This window comes from Octopus sinensis, linkage group LG28 (genome assembly GCF_006345805.1).
Source record: "Octopus sinensis linkage group LG28, ASM634580v1, whole genome shotgun sequence".
Classification (NCBI taxonomy): domain Eukaryota; kingdom Metazoa; phylum Mollusca; class Cephalopoda; order Octopoda; family Octopodidae; genus Octopus; species Octopus sinensis.
The window spans coordinates 9,662,122-9,678,832 of record NC_043024.1 but is presented as its reverse complement, the minus strand read 5'-3'; the positions used below and the strand labels follow the sequence as shown (position 1 = coordinate 9,678,832).

The following is a 16,711-nucleotide window of genomic DNA, read 5'->3' as shown; positions in this document are numbered from 1 at the left end:
AACTTTCAACTCTGACCTCTCCGCCCTTGTAACGTACGAGTGCGGGTGGGGTGGCGTGACATCGTCTTCCAGCGAAGCTCTCTGATTGGCTGAAACTTGTCGGCTGAGTCCTTCAGCCGTGGCTTTTGTGGCACGACGTGAAAAATCTGGTGATCGGCTGCCTTCCTCCCCTTCCTCACTTTCACACTCTTTTCTCTCTCTCGTTTCTCTTTCTCCCTCCCTTTATTATACATATACTATCCCTTTCATCCTTCTCTCTTGCTCTTTATCTTGTATCTATTCTATTGTTTACTCACTCTCTATATAGACACGCTCTTACTTTCTTTCTCACTCTCTCCGTCTCTCACTCGCTCCCTCATACTATTTATCTTTCGTCTATTATACAGTTTACTCACTCCGTTTAGTTTATACACGTTCTCTCTCTCCCTTACTCCTTGCCTTTATATTATTTACTCAACCTACTACTCCTATAAAAGAGAGCGACAGAGAGTGAGAAAGAGAAATATAAAGAATCAGTGAGAGAGTGAAAGAATATTAGATTAAATAGATACAGGAACAGATACAGAGAAACGTAAAGAGATAGATTGAGAGAGTAGGAGTGAGAGCGAAATATAGAGACTCAGTGAGGGAGTGAGTAAATATTAGATTAAATAGACACATGAACAGATAGAGAGACGCAAAGAGATAGACTGAGAGAGTAGGAGGGAGAGCGAAATATAGAGACTCGGTGAGGGAGTGAGTGAACATTAGAGAGAGACGCAAAGAGATATATTGAGAGAGTAGGAGAAAGAGCGAAATATAGAGACTCAGTGAGAGAGGGAGTGAATATTAGATTAAATAGACACAGGAACAGATAGAGAGAGACGCATAGAGATATATCGAGAGGGTAGGAGGGAGAGCGAAACATAGAGACTCAGTGACGGAGGGAGCGAATATTACATTAGATAGACACAGAAAGAGGCGCGGAGGAAGAGAGAGAGTGAGAGTGAGTGTGGCTGTTTTGTATCTATTAATGTCGTTGTGGCATCGAGTCGTTCCTTCCAAAATTCTTCGGTTCTGTCCACATCGTCGATTATATTTCTTCACCTTATCCACCAGAAGTCTTCAGGAGACATCCTAGATCATCTCTTAATCCGCCAATTCCTCCACAAACAACGAAAAAGGTGAGTTTAATTACCTCTTTCTTTCGCGCACCTGTCTTTCTTAATTAAGAAATCTCTTTCTCTCTCTTTCTTACCTGTTCTTAATTTTTTTTGTATTTTCTTCCCCCATTCAAACTTAAATCTTAAGTCTGCGATTACCATTCCAGCATTTACGGATTAAGTTGCATCTATTATTAATATTTTATTATGGGTTTAGTATTTTATGGACCCCACGAGGAAGAATGAACCAAAGTCGATCCCTAGAGATCGAACCCTCAATATAAATGCTACAGATAATATAATGCATTATATATATATATATTCATGCATGCGTATACCGAAAGATCGCCCTGTATATTATTCTTGTATTCTTTTATATGCTTCAGGCCAATCACTCGGCCATGCTGGAGCACACATATATATATATATATATATATATTATATATATATATATATATGTATGTATATAAGAACTGGGGTAGATTCGTTCTGCTAAACCCTTCAAGGCGGTGCTCCAGCTTGGTCGCAGTTCTATGACTGAAACAATTAAAAGAAATATTTATGGGTATATATGTGTATATGTATGGCGATCTTTCGATATAATATATATATGTATATATTATATACATATATACACACGTATATATAGACATATATATGTATATATATATATATACATGTATGTATATACATATATATATATATATACATTATAATGTGTGTATATCTATATATATATATATATACATTATAATGTGTGTATATATATATATACATTATAATGTGTGTATATATATATACATTATAATGTGTGTATATATATATACATTATAATGTGTGTATATATATATACATTATAATGTGTGTATATATATACATTATAATGTGTGTATATGTATATATATATATACATTCGTTCATGGATATGTGTATCTAAGTGCGTATGATTGTAAAATTATGGATGCATATGTGTGTGATACGTATATATATTTATATACGCCATATATATGTATGTATATATATATATATATACGCTATATATATATATATATATGTATACATGTATGTATATATACACATATATATAGGCAGAATTCTGGTTTAAACACCCCCATATAACTCCTACAGGTATATCAAACACCAAAGTGCGTGTATATTTGTGATTGCATACATATGGATGTGTCATATACATACATATATATATTATATATATATATATATATATATATATATATATATATATATATATAATGTGTGTGTATGTATTTAACATTATTGCTGTATATACAAATATGCAATGCCAAACCTTATATACACACGCACGAAGGTTAATGTCACAATAGGATCGGAGCTTAATTAAACATGTAAATTAGTCCATGAGCAATGTACAATCGATATAATATACAGATGTTATAATCTCATGTGTTGCATCTACAAATATATTTAATTTTGGCCATCCTTCGTTTCAAGTACCGAAAGATCGCCTCAATTTTTATATCTTTAGAATAAGGCTTCTTTGACTAACCGCGCCATTTCCCAAGAACTGGCACCAGTGAAATTCGATCCTTTGATCCAGGTCATACGCGCGCTGCCCTATATATTTATATATATATATAGTCTTGTATAGTCCATGTAACCTAAATTTGCTTCAGTCTACAAAGACTGAAGAACCATTCTGCTATTCTTGGCAATAAAAGCCTCTTTTGGTCATGTGGGGGGTCATAAATTGGAACACCACGATGTCGATGTATACAGAGTTGATATATACACACCACAGGTGAGTGTGTATATAGATGTGTGTTTACTGTATATATATATATATTATATGTATATTGATAAAAATGGTAAGACAACAAAAGAATGAAAGAGACCTCGATATTATGTAAATAGAAGAATTTATATATATATGTGTGTGTATATAATATATGGTGATGTGGGGAGGGGGGGCTTATACATAGGTGTATATATTTTATATACATATATGTATGTGCGTGTATAATATGTGTATACATGCAATTCCCTTCATTATGTTGACCTGTAGTTCTGCATTAAATTTCGTGCTTTGTGTATCAGAAAATATGGTGTGTTTATATACACATTGGTAGCTATATACACCTGCATGTTGGCATATGAAAAGTACATAATAGACCCCTTCCTTTTTTAGCTATCTTTCTATCTATTTATCTATCTATCCATCTGTCGATCTATCTATCTATCTCTCTCTCTCTATCTATCTATCTATCTTCTATCTAATCTACGTGTGGTAGGGTACATCCTTTGTGTTTTCACCTGTTAGCCGAATGGCCCTTCATTGACCCCTCTTGTGCCACATTTTACGATTATATATATTCTTTCCTGCTCTAGGCAGAAGGCCCGAAATTTTTTGGGAGCGGGGGCCAGTCGATTAGATCGATCCTAGTACGCAACTGGTACTTAATTTATCGACCCCGAAAGGATGAAAGGCAAACTCGACCTCGACTTTGCCTTTCATCCTTTCGGGGTCGATAAATAAAGCACCAATTTCGCTCTGGGGTCGATGTAATCGACTTAATCCCGTTGTCTGTTTGTCCTTGTTTGTCCCCTCTATGTTTAGCCCCTTGTGGGCAGTAAAGAAATATATATTATGTATATAAATGTGTATACAACGCTGGTGAAAATGTGAAAAGGGACAAAGAATAAAGACGGATGAAGGGTCTTGGCGTTATGTGATGCAAATTCTTTGCCGAACTCACTTCAGGAAACTGGTTACTCACCTGATTACCTACAAACTGGGCTAAATACACAAGGCAGACTTCCTCTTTTCTGAGAAATAGGTATACATAGAAACACTGTCCTCGATGTGACATGAGGATTAAGAGCTAAGCAAGCCTGAAGCAAAACCAGAAGACGGTCTGAAGCAGTGGTTTTTCGGCCCTTTTTGCCTATAGACTCTCTTTACTCTTTTACTTGTTTCAGTTATTTGACTGCGGTCATGCTGGAGCACCGCCTTTAGTCGAGCAAATCGACCCGGGGACTTATTCTTTTGTAAGCCCAGTACTTATTCTATCGGTCTCTTTTTGCCGAACCGCTAAGTAACGGGGACGACGTAAACACACCAGCATCGGTTGTCAAGCAATGCTAGGGGGACAAACATATACACACACACTTACATATATATACATATATACGACGGGCTTCTTTCAGTTTCCGTCTACCAAATCCACTCACAAGGCTTTGGTTGGCCTGAGGTTATAGCAGAAGACACTTGCCCAAGATGCCACGCAGTGGGACTGAACCCGGAACCATGTGGTTGGTTAGCAAGCTACTTACCACACAGCCACTCTTGGTGATTCCTGTTTTATTTAGATTGACTCACATAGCCATTCGACGATTGTTAGATACGATTAGGAATTCTATAAAGAATTGTGAAAAATATTTTTGGATCTTTTCGGTTTGAACGGTAGTTTTTTCTAGCAGTGTCTTATGAAATTGTCACCCATAATTATGACCCTAGAATCGATCTATTGCATTTCAGTCTGTTTTACGGTTAGGGGTGGGGGAAAGGGTATCTTTTTTTCTTCACAAATCTAAATAAACCCAATCTGTTTCTTAAACGAGGGACATATTCATACGGCACAGAATGTTTTTTTTATACCTCAATGGACGTCATTGATTGGTTGAAATTGCAGAAATTGAAGGAAAAAAACAACAACAAATATCTTACAAACCATAGAATCTTCTCAATAAAGCCAAGAGAAAAAGATGTTTTATAAACACATTCTACCAGTATACGAAGTTTAAAAGTGTTTAGTTACGTGGAAATTATGTTAAAAACTGCCGTTCAAACCGAAAAAATCCATATTTTGTGTATTGTATAAGTATAACCTGGTTATTTGACACGGATTTTAATAACAAGATCTTATGCGGACCCCTGTTGAGAACCAGGTCGAGGAAGAAGGAAAGAATGGAAATTGGAAAATTTCTCTGCTAGATTGGGTCATGTTTATTTTGAGACTGAGTGGGCAGAGAATAAAGATCTTTAACACACAGGACGACTAGGAGATTTCCTATTAGTCATACACGAAATCTGAGATTGTTTGGGAGTCGTTTGCCAGCCAGGTAGAAGGTGGACATAGCAGATGGATTGATATAATATTTTTTGTGTCTTTCACTTGTTTCAATCATTGGACAGCAGCCATGCTGGGATGGACATACCTTGAAAGGGCTTCCATCAAACAGATTGACCCCTGTACTTAATTATCGCTCTCTCTCTCTCCCTTTACCTTGGTACCTATTCTGTTAGTGTCCATTTACTGAAGAACTAAGTTATGGGGATGTAAACAAACCAACAGTTGTCGAGGGTATATATATGTTGAGGTTGATCTAATCGACTGCTCCCCTCCCCCAAAATTTCGGGCCTTGTGCCTAGAATAGAAAAGAATATCAACAATAATGAGCAGTGTGGTAAGTAGCTTGTTTACCAACCACATGGTTCCGGGTTCAGTCCCACTGCGTGGCACCTTGGATAAGTATCTTCTACTACAGCCTTGGGCCAACCAAAGCCTTGTGAGTGGATTTGGTAGACGGAAACTGAAAGAAGCCCGTCGTATATATATGTATATATATATATATATATGCATGTGTGTGTGTATGTTTGTGTGTCTGTGTTTGTCCCACTAGCATTGCTTGATAACTGATGCTGGTGTGTTTATGTCTCCATTACTTGGCGGTTCGGCAAAAGAGACCGATAGAATAAGTACTGGGCTTACAAAATAAGTTAGCCAGGGTTCCCCAACCAGTGGGCCACACAGGAAGATCATCATCGTTTAGTGTCCGCTTTCCATGCTAGCATGGGTTGGACAGTGCAACTGGGGTCTGGGAAGCCAGGAGGCTACACCAAGCCCAGTCTGATCTGGCAATGTTTCTACGGCTGGATGCCCTTCCTAACGCCAACCACTCCGTGAGTGTAGTCGGTGCTTTTTACGTGCCAGACGAGGCTGGCAATGGTCACGATCGGATGGAGGTCAGACGAGGCTGGCAAATGGCCATGATCGGATGGTGATTTTTATGTGCCACCGGCACGGAGACTTCTAAATTTTATTTCTGTTTTATTGACTGTCACCAACTTGCATACTAATTCCTTTGCTGAATCTGTCAACTCTCACCAAGCTGACAACATCTGTACACAGATTGCATCCCTCCTACAACCCATTCACTGAAACCTCGTCAAAGACTTTCACCAGTCACAGAAGGCTAATCACAGGGATTGTTCCAAAGCTAAGAACACTTTACTAGGAATGGTGACGGGGGCATCAGGGTTACCCTGTCCTCGCACAAGGATCAGTTGCATTTTAACTCTTTCTGTTACATCATCAGCCTGGTGCCTCTGTAACTAATTCTTTTTACATGTCCCCTTTGTCCTTGCAATGGTAAATAACTATACTGCCACAACAATCCCTAAATGAGACCCCTCTCTGTGAGAATGCTCAGCACAGGCCCCCATCATCATCATCGTTTAACGTCCACTTTCCATGCTAGCATGGGTTGGACGGTTCAACTGGGGTCTGGGAAGCCAGAAGGCTGCACCAGGCCCAGTCTGATCTGGCAATGTTTCTACGGCTGGATGCCCTTCCTAACGCCAACCACTCCGTGAGTATAGTGGGTGCTTTTTACGTGCCACCGGCACAGATGCCAGGCGAGGCTGGCAGTAGCCACGATCGGATTGGTGCTTTTTACGTGCCACCAGCACGGAAGCCAGTCTAGGCGGCGCTAGCATCAGCCGCGTTCGGATGGTGCTTTTTACAACTGCAGTTTCCATTGATTTTGATGTTGGTGTACTTGACTCAATGGATCTCCTCAAGCACAGGGTGAAAACGGTGTTTCTTTACTTGCCACCTGCACAGGAGTCAGTCCAGCGGTCCTGGCAACTGTCGGGTGCCAGTCATAGGATTGGTTCAATTTCGATTTCGACTTCGCTTGCCTCAACAGATCTTCCACAGCTGACATCAATAGCTGGTCCCTTTTGAGTCTACTTCAGCAGATCCCCAACTTTTTTTTGTGCATCAAGAACTGATTTCATAAAAGACAATTTTTTTCCATGGACCAAGGAATTCAATGCTTATTAAAACACAAAAAAGTGAATAATATAAAGACCCCCTTCAGTCATGAATGACCATGGGATGGCACCTAGAAAGTTCCCCTCTGAGGCACAAATCCGGGCAAGGTTGTTAATAAAAGACTAGTAGTCGCCCATGCATATCAGTCTCTCCCCAGAAATTGTAAGTGTATGACAAAAGACCGAGACACCTGGCGCCTGGCCTTACTCGAGAAGACCCATGCCCTGCAGCAGAAGTGTTAAGGGCTGGTCCTTTTGGTTGTGTAAAGCACTCATAGCAATGGCACCATTTAAAAGCATGAAGCACACTCTGTAAAGTGGTTGGCATTAGGAAGGGCGTCAATCCGTAGAAACCATGCGAAATCAGAGAGGAGTCTGGTGAAGCCACCTGAAGGGCATCAATCCATAGAAACCATGCAAAATCAGATAGGGGTCTGCTGCAGCCCCCTGAAGGACGTCAATCCATAGAAACCATGTGAAATCAGACAGGAGTCTGGTTCAGTCACTTGGCTTGCCAGCATGGACATTAAACGATGATGATGTATGCAGTGTTAGCTTTGGAGATGTAATTGATGAGGTGGGATCACCTGCAGGCCGAGAGGAGGAAGGGTATGTGTGTGGCAGATGTTTTGGCGCCTCTGAAAATTCTTTGGAAATAGGTGATAGCTTCTATTAGTTAGGTGACCTAATTAGCAGTGGAAAAGTGCTCTGAAAGCTTAGCAACCAGAACTAGAACAGGATGGTAAAAGTTCAATGAGTTATTATCTCTGCTGGCAACAGTTGTTTATTAATATTATTATTACTATTTTTTTTTTTTTTTTTTTTTTCTGAATGAACAGTAGATTGTGTTGGCTCCTGTACGAAGTGCAGTGTTGCATGGTGACAAAGCACAGCCTTTGAAAACAGGAAATAGGGAAGGATGTGAGCATATTACACTGAGAGTGTAATGTTAGGTTGTAGGAATGTAATGTTAGAGAGAGAGAGAGAGACAAAAACTTGGTTGTGTACAAGTGAGGAAACTGTACTGGTTATTGACATGATGAAGGGCGACAGTTATGAAAAATATGAAATGATCTGAGATAGTTGAAGAAGGTAAAGACTTTGGAATAAATATGTTTCTGGTTTAGGCACATCACTTACATCATCATCATCATCATTTAGTGTCCGCTTTCCATGCTAGCATGGGTTGGACGGTTCAACTGGGGTCTGGGAAGCCAGAAGGCTGCACCAGGCTCCAGTCTGATCTGGCAGTGTTTCTACAGCTGGATGCCCTTCCTAACGCCAACCACTCTGTGAGTGTATTGAGTGCTTTTTATGTGCCACCGGCACGGAAGTTAGTCAGGGTGGCGCTGGCTATGGCCACGATCGGACGGTGCTTTTTACGGGGGCCAGGCCAGGCTGGCAAATGACCACGGTCGGATGGTGCTTTTTACGTGCCATCAGCACAGTGGCCAGGCGAGGCTGGCAACAGCCACAATCGGATGGTGCTTTTTACGTGACCCATAACACTTCTCTTTATTCGTTCACTTCTAATTTGAGGTCATGCTCTGACACCTTTTCCAGAGGTCATCATGTATCTCCTCTACAGCAAGTCATCACCTGTTCCTGTCCCTCATACATCTGCCTCTCATCGCCTAGCACAAACCCACTTCCTTCAATATGGCTCCTCCCCACCTCATCGGAAGGGGTCTTGTCTTGCAAGTTACTTGGTCATCTCACAAATGCCGGTACCATGTAAAAAGCACCCAGTTCACTCTGTAAAGGGGTTGGTGTTTGAACAGGCATCCAACCGTAGAAACCATACCAGAACAGACACGGGACCTTGATGTGGACCTTTGGTTTGCCGATTCCTGTCAAACCATCCAACCGATGCCAGCATGGAAAATGGACGTTAAGTGATGATGTAGTTGGGTCAGTCGGTCAGTACGGTCAGCCTCTGCACTTGAAATAAGGTTACTTTTTCGGGTAATGCTAACTCCTAAAGGTCAGTTTCCATGGTGTATATATTCCCCCCTCCCTCTGGACGGGACGCAAATCCGTCGCAGGGTTACTCATTTTTGACGGCTGAGTGGACTGGAGCAACATGAAATGAAGTGTCTTGCTCAAGGACATGAGACATCCCAGTCTGGGAATTGAAACCACAATATTGCAATCATGATTATAACACCCCGGCTACGATGCCACACACCTTCACAGAACCTTCAAGAGAAACTATTAGGCACAGGAGTGGCTGTGTGGTAAGTAGCTTGTTTACCACCCACATGGTTCCGGGTTCAGTCCCACTGAGTGGCACCTTGGGCAAGTGTCTTCTACTATAGCCTCGGGCCAACCAAAGCCTTGTGAGTGGATTTGGTAGACGGAAACTGAAAGAAGCCTGTTGTATATATGTATATATTTGTATATGTGTATGCGTGTGTTCGTCCCCATAGCATTGCTTGACAACCGATGCTGGTGTGTTTATGTCCCCGTTACTTAGCGGTTCAGCAAAAGAGACCGATAGAATAAGTACTAGGCTTACAAAAGAATAAGTCCCGGGGTCGAGTTGCTTGATTAAAGGCGGTGCTCCAGCATGGCCGCAGTCAAATGGCTGAAACAAGTAAAAGAGTATATATGTTGATAGTCCTAAAGAAATTGTTGGGCTGGTATAGTTTGTGATTTTCCACATTTAGTTAAAACAACCTGAACTGGGTGTTGTTGGTGATTTACTGGATTTTTTTAGCACCCCACCTTTTTTTTTTTTTGAGAGAGAGAGAGCGCTTCTTGGGATTCTGTAAATGACCATAGAATACTTTCGAGTCATCATCATCATTAATGTCCACTTTTCCTTGCTTATTGGACTAAATTAATGTCCACTTTTCCTTGCTTATCAGACTAAATTAATTTCCACTTTTCCTTGCTTATCGGACTAAATTAATGTCCACTTTTCCTTGCTTATCGGACTAAATTAATGTCCACTTTTCCTTGCTTATCGGACTAAATTAATGTCCACTTTTCCTTGCTTATCGGACTAAATTAATGTCCACTTTTCCTTGCTTATTGGACTAAATTAATGTCCACTTTTCCTTGCTTATCAGACTAAATTAATTTCCACTTTTCCTTGCTTATCGGACTAAATTAATGTCCACTTTTCCTTGCTTATCGGACTAAATTAATGTCCACTTTTCCTTGCTTATCGGACTAAATTAATTTCCACTTTTCCTTGCTTATCAGACTAAATTAATGTCCACTTTTCCTTGCTTATCGGACTAAATTAATTCCACTTTTCCTTGCTTATCGGACTAATTAATGTCCACTTTTCCTTGCTTATCGGACTAAATTAATGTCCACTTTTCCTTGCTTATCGGACTAAATTAATGTCCACTTTTCCTTGCTTATTGGACTAAATTAATGTCCACTTTTCCTTGCTTATCAGACTAAATTAATTTCCACTTTTCCTTGCTTATCGGACTAAATTAATGTCCACTTTTCCTTGCTTATCGGACTAAATTAATGTCCACTTTTCCTTGCTTATCGGACTAAATTAATTTCCACTTTTCCTTGCTTATCAGACTAAATTAATTTCCACTTTTCCTTGCTTATCGGACTAAATTAATTTCCACTTTTCCTTGCTTATCGGACTAAATTAATGTCCACTTTTCCTTGCTTATCGGACTAAATTAATGTCCACTTTTCCTTGCTTATCGGACTAAATTATGTCCACTTTTCCTTGCTTATGGACTAAATTAATGTCCACTTTTCCTTGCTTATCGGACTAAATTAATGTCCACTTTTCCTTGCTTATCGGACTAAATTAATGTCCACTTTTCCTTGCTTATCGGACTAAATTAATGTCCACTTTTCCTTGCTTATCGGACTAAATTAATGTCCACTTTTCCTTGCTTATCGGACTAAATTAATGTCCACTTTTCCTTGCTTATCGGACTAAATTAATGTCCACTTTTCCTTGCTTATCGGACTAAATTAATGTCCACTTTTCTTGCTTATCGGACTAAATTAATGTCCACTTTTCCTTGCTTATCGGACTAAATTAATGTCCACTTTTCCTTGCTTATCGGACTAAATTAATGTCCACTTTTCCTTGCTTATGGACTAAATTAATGTCCACTTTTCCTTGCTTATCGGACTAAATTAATGTCCACTTTTCCTTGCTTATTGGACTAAATTAATGTCCACTTTTCCTTGCTTATCGGACTAAATTAATGTCCACTTTCCTTGCTTATCAGACTAAATAATGTCCACTTTTCCTTGCTTATCGGACTAAATTAATGTCCACTTTTCCTTGCTTATCGGACTAAATTAATGTCCACTTTTCCTTGCTTATCGGACTAAATTAATGTCCACTTTTCCTTGCTTATCGGACTAATTAATGTCCACTTTTCCTTGCTTATCGGACTAAATTATGTCCACTTTTCCTTGCTTATTGGACTAAATTAATGTCCACTTTTCCTTGCTTATCGGACTAAATTAATGTCCACTTTTCCTTGCTTATTGGACTAAATTAATGTCCACTTTTCCTTGCTTATCGGACTAAATTAATGTCCACTTTTCCTTGCTTATCAGACTAAATTAATGTCCACTTTTCCTTGCTTATCGGACTAAATTAATGTCCACTTTTCCTTGCTTATCGGACTAAATTAATGTCCACTTTTCCTTGCTTATCGGACTAAATTAATGTCCACTTTTCCTTGCTTATCGGACTAAATTAATGTCCACTTTTCCTTGCTTATCGGACTAAATTAATGTCCACTTTTCCTTGCTTATCGGACTAAATTAATGTCCACTTTTCCTTGCTTATCGGACTAAATTAATGTCCACTTTTCCTTGCTTATCGGACTAAATTTGTTGAGACAGATTTTCTCCGGCTGGATGTCCTTCCTGTTGCCAACGCTTACCAGTTCCATTTAAGGTAATATTCCCCATGACCAGACAACAAGTAGGTACCAGAAATAAGCTTTGTGTTTGGAGTTAACCCTTCAGCATTTAAACCGGCCATATCTGGCCAAAATATTCTGCAGCCAGATCCAGCCTCTCACACCAACCCTACAGCGTCATTCTTGAAATTAACAGTAACCTCATCAAAATTTCAAAATAATGCAGAACTAATTTAAAAGAATGTAAATAAACGAGCATTACTTTTGACAAAATAATGTGAATGCATAAGGGTTAAATGAAATGAAGGAATTCACAGGTAGGAACTTCAGGTGAACATTAGAGGGGTCCTTGAAGGTGGTGAGCTGGCGGACTCAGCATTGCCAGGTAAAAATGCTTAGCAGTATTTTGCCTGTCTTTATGTTTTGAGTTCAAATTCTGCCGGGGTCGGCTTTCCCTTTTATCCGTTTGGGGTTGATAAAATAGGTAACAGTTGAGTACCGGGGTCGATGTAGTTGACTTACCCCTAACCCCCGAAATTGCTGGCCTTGTGCCAAAATTTGAAATCGACATCTGAGGGCCCTTTGCGAGTTTTCATCTTAAATGCCAAGGTCATGGGTAGTGACCCGGAGGCTTGCTCCCTAATTTCACTGGTCAAATTTTAGGATGTGTTTAATGTTACTGATTGAATGAGGAATTGGAGACTCAACCCTAACCCTTTTACTGCAGAAATCAAATATAAGGTGCAGGCGTGGCTGTGTGGTAAGAAGCTGACTTCCCAACCACATGGTTCCAGGTTCAGTCTCACTTCGTGGAACCTTCGGCAAATGTCTTCTACTATAGCTTCAGGTCAACCAAAGCCGTGTGAGTGGATTTGGTAGATGGAAACTGAAAGAAACCCTCCATATATGTGTGTCTGTGTTTGTCTCCCCACCCCATCGCCACTTGACAACCAGTGTTGGTGTGTTTACATCCTGTAACTTAGCAGTTTGACAAAAAGAGACTGATAGAACAAGTGCCAGCCTTAAAGACACATAAGTACTAGAGTTGATTTATTCAACTAAAAATTCATGTGGTACCATGTGAAAGCACCTGGCACAGTTTGTAAAGTGGTTAGCGTCAGGAAGGGAATCCAAACCAAATCAGACTAGGGTCTGTTGCAGCTATTACATAGGGATTGAGCAACATGCTGGAAGGATGCTCCCTAATTGACCCATAATTTAATTTGTGGTTTTAGCTGCTATTTAAAGCAAGTTCAGGTGTCACACACACACATTCACATGCAGGCATATATACATATCCCAGCTAGTAAATATTATTCAATAGAAATAATTGGTGTCACCTGACAAGGTGATGACTACTACAAACAACTGTTGCACCTGTCCACCTGTTGTAATTAAGTATGGAGATGAGGTGAGGTGTACAGGTATACTCTTTACTAGTATGCCTAAGTAGACGATGTATATGTACAAGGAGATGTGTTCTATTGTTTAGTACCTGGTGAACACTGGTCAGACAAGTATACTGGATCAAAGACAGTCCAGCTTTGATCACCCTGACTTTTCGTGAGAACATCTGATACTACTTACTGACCTGTTCTTCCTCATTTTTTTAATGAAAGGATCTTAGAAAAAGAGAGATTTTGCTGCTATTTCTTGCTGACCTAGCAGTCTGATAGAAGAGTACTTGTTGGCTTGGTGGCTATACACACGTGCTGTGCTTGTGTGTGTATATACATACATATCTAGAATATAAGTTGGACATGGGTGATCATTATATTCTTTCTTGTCTTGAGGTTCACAGCCAAACGGCTGGGTGGATTCGCGTGAAAAATGGCACACATGTAGAGACGGGTGCATAGATTGGCATGCGGGTTGTATTTTTTCCTAGCACCCATATCATCATCATCATCGTTTAGTGTCCGTTTTCCATGCCTGCATGGGTTGGATGGTTCGACCGGGGATCTGGGAAACCAGGAGGCTGCACCAGGCTCCAGTCAGATCTGGCAGTGTTTCTACAGCTGGATGCCCTTCCTAACGCCAACCACTCCGTTAGTGTAGTGGGTGCTTTTTACGTGCCACCGGCACAGGTACCAGGCAAGGCTGGCAATGGCCATGATCGGATTGGTGCATTTTACGTGCCACCGGCATGGAAGTCAGTCAAGGCGGCGCTGGCATCGGCCATAATTCAGATAATGCTTTTTACATGCCACCGGCACGGAAGCCAGTCTAGGCGGCGCTGGCATTGGCCACGTTCAGATGGTGCTTTTTACGTGCCACCGTCTCAGGGATCACAACTGCAGTTTCCATTGATTTTGATGTTGGTGTACTTGACTCAATGGATCTCCTCAAGCACAGGGTCGAAATGGTGTTTCTTCACTTGCCACCTGCGCAGGAATCAGTCCAGCGGTCCTGGCAACTGCCGGGTGCCAGTCATAGGATTGGTTCAATTTTGATTCTGATTTGAACCAAATAATTTGGACATGGGCGATCATTGTATTCTTTCTTGTCTTGAGGTTCACAGCCAAATGGCTGGGTGGATTCGCGTGAAAAATGGCACACATGTGGAGACAGATGCATAGATTGGAATGCAGTTTGTAATTTTTCCTAACCCCCATACTTACCAAGAAAATCGATTAAAACATTTTCTAATGGAATTTCCCTCTTTCTTCCGTCATTAAAACAACCAGTTGCTTAGAAGCTGTTTTCTGACAGGGTAGGGGTCAGGAAATTTTCATACAGCTGGAGAGTCCAATTGAAACAGGGGACCCGAAATGATATGGTTGAGAAATGCTGTTATAGATTATGCCTAACCGAAAATGATCACCGTATTTCGTCTGCCGTTACATTCTGAGTTCAAATTCCACCAAGGTCAACTTTGCCTTTCATCCTTTCGGGGTCGATAAATTAAGTACCAGTTACGCACTGGGATCGATATAATCGACTTAATCCGTTTGTCTGTCCCCTTGTGGGTAGTAAAGAAATAGGTATTTCGTCTGCCGTTACATTCTGAGTTCAAATTCCACCAAGGTCAACTTTGCCTTTCATCCTTTTGGGGTCGATAAATTAAGTACCAGTTACGCACTGGGGTCGATATAATCGACTTAATCCGTTTGTCTGTCCCCTTGTGGGTAGTAAAGAAATAGGTATTTCGTCTGCCGTTACATTCTGAGTTCAAATTCCACCAAGGTCAACTTTGCCTTTCATCCTTTTGGGGTCGATAAATTAAGTACCAGTTACGCACTGGGGTCGATATAATCGACTTAATCCGTTTGTCTGTCCCCTTGTGGGTAGTAAAGAAATAGGTATTTCGCCTGCCGCTACGTTCTGAGTTCAAATTCCACCGAGGTCAACTTTGCTTTTCATCCTTTTGGGGTTGGTTAAATATGTACCAGTTATGCACTGAAGTCGATATAATCGGCTTAATCCGTTTGTCTGTCCTTGTTTGTCCCCTCTGTGTTAAGCCCCTTGTGGGTAGTAAAGAAATAGGTACTTATTTTATCAACCTACACAAGGCAAAGTTACAATCCTTTCTAAATTTTGCACAGGGCCAGCAATTTCGGGGGAAGCGAAAGTCGATTACATTGATTCCCCCATTATGCAACTGGTACTTATTTTATCGACGTACGAAAGGCAAAGTCACAATCCTTTCTAAACTTTGCACAGGGCCAGCAATTTCTAAGGGAAGGGGTCAAGTCGGATTAACATCGATCCCTGTGCCCAACTGTTTCTGTATTTGATTGACCCTGAAAGAATAAACAACAAAACTGACCTCGGTCGTATTTGAACTTAGAACATAAAAACAATAATAACAATAATAATAATAATAATGGTTGGTATGTGAGAGGGATTAAACTTTGTCGAGGTGGTGTGTTTCTTAACTCTTCTTAATTAGTGCAGCTTTAATCCCCTCGTTTTGTGTTCATAATCTCTGCCGAGGATATATTTCGGGTGGCGTGATATAGTTTTATTGATCGCCTCCCCGTCTTCTCCTCCTCCTCCTCTTTGCTTTCTTCATCCTCTTCGTCCTTTTTTCTCTCTCTCTTTTCTCTTTGCATTTTCTTATTTTTCCTTCCTCTTCGTTTTTCTTCTCTGTCTTTCTCTTTTTCCACCTTCTTCATCTTCTTTTTCTTCTCTCTTCACCTTTCTTTCTGTTTTCCTCCCTCTTCTGTTCCCTTTCTCTTTCATCTTTGTCTTTCATTCATTCTTCTCCTTCTTTCTCTTTTCCATTCTCTTTGTCATCTCCCTTTTTCTTTCTCCTCTTTCCTCTTCATTCTTCTCCCCCATTCTCTTCATATTTCTTTTTCTTTTCCTTCCCTTTTTCATTCTTCTTTTTTTTTCTCTTCATTCTTTCTTCTTCTCCCTCTTTTTCATCCTCTTCATTGTCTTCCTTTTTTCCCCTTTTTCCTCTTTGTCCTACATTTCTTCTTCTCCCTCTTTCTCTTTGACATCTTTTTCTTTTCCCTCTTTCCCTTAATATTTCTTTTTCTTTTCCTTCCCTTTCTCATTCTTCTTCTCCCTCTTTCCTCTTCTTTCTCCTCCCTCTTTTTCTTCCTCTTCGTTGTCTTCCTTTTCTCCCCTTTTTCTTTCATTTCTTCTTCTCCCTC

General features: G+C 40.3%; 1 protein-coding gene across 2 annotated transcripts in view; it reads left to right on the top strand.

Moving 5' to 3' along the window:
• Nucleotides 1-940: 940 nt before the first annotated feature.
• Nucleotides 941-16,711, top strand: part of LOC115225857 (insulin-induced gene 2 protein) — a 30,020-nt gene continuing 14,249 nt past the window's right edge. Inside the window, exon 1 of one of the 2 annotated variants that reach the window (XM_029796849.2) lies at nt 941-1,163. The gene's annotated coding sequence lies outside the window, so the exon portion shown is untranslated. The remainder of the gene's footprint in view (nt 1,164-16,711) is intronic. The other variant, XM_029796848.2, reaches the window with a different exon arrangement.